The sequence below is a fragment of the Macrobrachium rosenbergii genome, chromosome 53 (genome assembly GCF_040412425.1).
Source record: "Macrobrachium rosenbergii isolate ZJJX-2024 chromosome 53, ASM4041242v1, whole genome shotgun sequence".
Classification (NCBI taxonomy): Eukaryota; Metazoa; Arthropoda; class Malacostraca; order Decapoda; family Palaemonidae; genus Macrobrachium; species Macrobrachium rosenbergii.
In genome coordinates this window covers 36,231,952-36,236,951 of record NC_089793.1, presented here as the reverse complement: position 1 = coordinate 36,236,951, position 5,000 = coordinate 36,231,952, and positions in this window count along the sequence as shown.

Sequence of the window (5,000 nt, the reverse complement as noted above, 5' to 3'; positions counted from 1 at the left end):
CATTTACGCTAAACCGCGGAGCCTCGCGCTCAGTATTTTATTCAAGTTTTTTTCCATCTCTGTCTCCGTCTCTTTTACCAGAGGCATATTTACAGCCTCTTCGCTAAGCGTTCGCTGCAGCCCCCAGTCTCGTATGTTTTTTGTTTTCATTCTCCTCGCCCTCCCTCGTTAACCGTATTTATCATTCAAGCGTTTATTTTCACGCGCCGTTCTAACGCAACTTTCGTGCTGTCCAATAAAAGCGATAATGGAAAACAATGAAGAGAAATAAGGTGAAAAACACAAAGGAGAAAAAAAAAATCGAAAATGAAAACGGGAGAACGAAAACCGTAGAGAATTATCGGCCACCAACATTTCGACTCTCTGAAACTATTTTCATATTTGATTTTCGGAAGGGATTTGTAGGAGCGGCGGTTGAGCTGTGGGAGGGAGGTATGGGAGGAGGGGGGACCGGCTGGGGAGGGGAGGGAGGGGGTAGGTGTCGGATAAAATGAAGCATTTGCGGCAGCCAGCTCAAATGATACTTGGTTTAAATTAGCCGAAGTTTTGTAAATCATTTTTGAAACGTTGACGTGCTTGCTATCTCTCTCTCTCTCTCTCTCTCTCTATTTTTCTATACACACACACACACACACACACACACATATATATATATATATATATATATATATATATATATATATATATATAAATATATATATATATATATATATATATATATATATATATATATATATATATATATATATATATATATATATATATATATCTTGTTGTATTATCTCTCTTTAAATGTATAGGTTATTTAATTCTCTCTCTCTCTTCACTCCCAATATATGTATATATATATATATATATATATATATATATATATATATATATATATATATATATATATATTATATATATATATATACTATATATAATTGCTATTTTCCCACTCTTCTAATCTAGTGGTTGTTACTCTCTCCTCTCTCTCTCTCTCTCTCTCTCTCTCTCTCTCTCTCTCTCTCTCTCTCTCTCTCTCTCTCTCTCTCCATAAAACCCAGGCGATACCTCTCTATCTCTTCAGTCAACGTTGCTTCATTTATTTCTCTCTCTCTCTCTCTCTCTCTCTCTCTCTCTCTCTCTCTCTCTCTCTCTCTCTCTCTCTCCACATCTCGAACTACAACATCACTCCCAACACCCACCCCTCCTTCCCCCTACTGACCCTACACAACAGGGCTCCTACTACCCGACCCCTACCCCCCCGTGCAAAAGTCCATGTTGCTCATGACAGTCGCATGCATTTATTCGGTGCTTTCGGCCGGCGGTTGCCTCTGCGCCCATAGTCTATTAGTATGACCAAGCAAACACTAAAATCCCTTGCTTCCGCATGCACGGTGCACAAAAAATATTAGGAAAGTGAAAATCATAAGAGAGAGAGAGAGAGAGAGAGAGAGAGAGAGAAAAAAAATTATACCAAGTGTTTTTTAATTAAATTAACATATAATATTTTAAGGTTATCGATATATTTACTGACACGTGAAAAATTTTAGAAAACTGAAAATAAGTGAGAGAGAGAGAGAGAGAGAGAGAAGAGAGAGAGAGAAATTATACCAAGTGGTTTTTTTTAATTAAATTAACATAATATTTTTCCATTAAGGTTATCGATATACTTATTGACACGTGATAAGTTTTAGAAAACTGAACATAAGAGAGAGAGAGAGAGAGAGAGAGAAATTAAGAGAATTATGCAAGTGGTTTTTGATTAAATTAACATATATTTTTCCAGTAAGGTTATCGATATACTTATTGACACGTGAAAAATTTTAGAAAACTGAAAATAAGTGAGAGAGAGAGAGAGAGAGAGTGAGAGAGAGAAAGAGAGAGAGAGAGAGAGGCGTGAGAGGAATTAAGATAAAAATTATGCGTTTTTTTATTAAATTAACATATAATATTTTCCCATTAAAGGTTGTCGATATACTTATTGACATGTGGAAAAATATTAAAAAACTGAAAATGTTGAGAGAGAGAGAGAGAGAGAATTAAGAGAGAGAGAGAGGACATGAAAAATTAAGATAAATTGTGCCAGGAGGATTTTTGGTATTGAATTAGCATATTATATTTTTTCATTAAGGTTGTCGATGTACTTATTGACATATGAAAAAATATTAGAAAACTTAAAATGATAAGAGAGAGAGAGAGAGAGAGAGAGAGAGAGAAGATTTTGAGAGGAAATGTACAATTAGGATAAATTATGTGTGGGGGTTTTTAGGAATTAAATTAACATACAGTATTTTTCCATTAAGGTTGTACTGTAGATGTACTAATTGCCATGTGAGGTTTGTTTTACAGATAAAGGGGTATATGGGAAGTGTGGGAAATCGAGGATGGAGTCATGTGGACGGCAGGGAATGTTATGGGTGCAAGAGTGTAACAAGAAGGAAAATAGCAAAAAAAAAAAAAAAAAAAAAGTAGGACAGGGAAATGTAAAGCATGGTGAAGAAAAAAAAGTAGAAATTATTTGAGGTTTAAATGCAAGAAAACATTTTTTGTGCAAGTGTGTATGAAGATGGATAAAGCAATCATGAAGGATGTGAGGCAGTACAAGCCAAGTAATGAAAACAGAATAGTTATATGAGTAAACACTCTAGGGAGAAACAGTTGTATGTATATCAGGAAGGTTAAGGTTAACAAGCCAATGAGCTTCATAATAAATGAGAATGCAGAACTCAGTCGATGGAATGGATATTTTGAAGATTTGTTGACAATAAAAAAAAATAGAGAAGTAGCAGAGATGAATGACGCAAGAGTGGAAGGGGCTAGGGTACGTTTCAAAATTTTTGTGAAAGTCACTGTTGAGGATGTCCAGAGGGCAATTAAGAGGTTGAAGAATGGAAAAACACTGTAAGTTCACAGGGTTACCAGTGAAACACTGTGGTTCCCTGGTGAGTAACTAAGCAGAATGTATAAGAAGTCTGGATCCAGGGCAGTTTCCAAACGAATGGTTGAGAGGAATAAATGATCCTTTGGAAAAGGGTACTGACTGAGGAGAGGTTAATAGCTGTAAACGTATTAATTAGTAAACCAAGGAATGTCTAGTAGGATTTCAATATAAAAAGTAAGGCAGTTGGCAGGAGGATGAACAGGGGAAGAAAAGTGTGGATTTGGACGAGAAAAAGGTTGTACTGATCAAGTGTTTTTTCATGAAACACTTAAGAGACAGTTATAATTAAATGGAAAAACAGTACATGAACTACATTGACCTATAACAAGCTTATGATAGGAATCTTATCAATGCACTGTGAGGGGGTGATGGTGTTTAGTATAGAAGTTGTGAGAGGATTTAGAAATTTCTATGATGAAAATGAAGCACGTGTTAATATACGTATACTGGAAAGTGAAGAGTCTGGAGTAAAAGTGGCTCTCAATATTTCTCATTGATGAAGTGATGCAAGAAATTAGAAAAAGTACATAAGGTGTACAGTATGTGCACAGTTGTGGTGAGGGTAAGAAAAATGGTCGAATATGGAGTACTGAATGCAAGTAATAGAAGGATAAAAAAAGCAATGCATCACAGTACAGGTGACACAAAAGTTAGCACGGATTATTGAGCTAGCTCTCCTTTGTGGAAGTGAAGCTTAAATGTAGGGAAAGAATGAAATCAGAATTTAAGCAGTAGAGCTCATTATTTGCGTATTATGTGGTGTAAAAAGAACAGAAAGGAAGAGAAAAGTGGAGCTTCATAGAGATGTAAAATGGTTAATACAGATGAAAGGATGAATCAGTGTTCTAAGATGGTCGGGTCATTTGGAAAGAAAAGACGATGATAGACTACTGAAAGATGCCTAATACTAAATTGTTATAAATGTGAAGGGAAAAGTGGCCTAGAAAATGCTTGATAGATGAAATGGAAAGAGTACTGGTATCGAAGGGCCACAGTATCAAAGAGGCGTGAAAGCTTAAACAAGCCATGGGCCCATGGTGCTGTGTGTTGGGGCTGGGGAGGACTCAGAGTAGTGGCGATGAGCAGTCTGTAGTTATCTGTAATCTTCAAAAGTTTTATCCATGATTCTACCAGGTAAAGTATGAAAGTGAATGCCCATTGCCTCATTTTCTATCATAAGACTCATTTCCTATAACACAGGTCTTCTGATCAGTGAAGTTAAGCAAAGCTTGGTCAGGTTAGTACTTGTTTGGGTGACTAACTTTAAATTTGGGATGCTGTCAGCACTTGAGCCCAGTAATAGTCTTAAAGCAATCACCACACCAACAAGAAGATCCAGGTATGACCCCAGATTGGCTTTAAATTACTTAGGCACGTTCCATTGAAACTCGTTGTGATTCTTGTAACCGAGTAGTGAATTGTGCAACAGGAAATTACTCACTATACATTGGGTCAAAATAAGCATGAGGGAGGGTATAGCCCTTCCCTGATCCTGAAAGGGGATGAGGTATATAAGTGAAACAATATTTTACATACTGACTGAGTGATAAGAAAAATCAGAGAAAGGTCAGGGGATGCAAGTGCAATGTGGTGGAACACGAAAAGGAAAAATTAGCTTGACTTGGCTGATGTTTAAAAATAACACACAGTTATGACTGGTGATAAAAGGGAGAAACTATCGAGAGAAGTGAAAGAGACTGAACATTATTGTAAAAGGAGAACGTCGAAGGTGAATCTTAGCAAGGGTAAGGTTAACGAATGGGTGGAAGATGAAGTAATGAATTTTAGTGCATTGGTGAAAGAATGCAGGTGGTCGATCCATATGTATATTTGGAATGTAGGCGATGACAGTAGGAGGATAGAGGAAGTGGATTACATAATCCAATGTGCCAGAAATGTAACAGAGTATGTCTCAAGGAATTCGAAGATCAGATAACCATTTATTGAAGCAAAAGGTTCCATGTAATAAAAAAGATTGCTGGGCCAACTCTCCTTTATGGGAATTAATTGTAAATCTTAACTAAAAAAAGGAAAGGTAGCAGCTGTTGAAATGGGTTAACATATTATAATT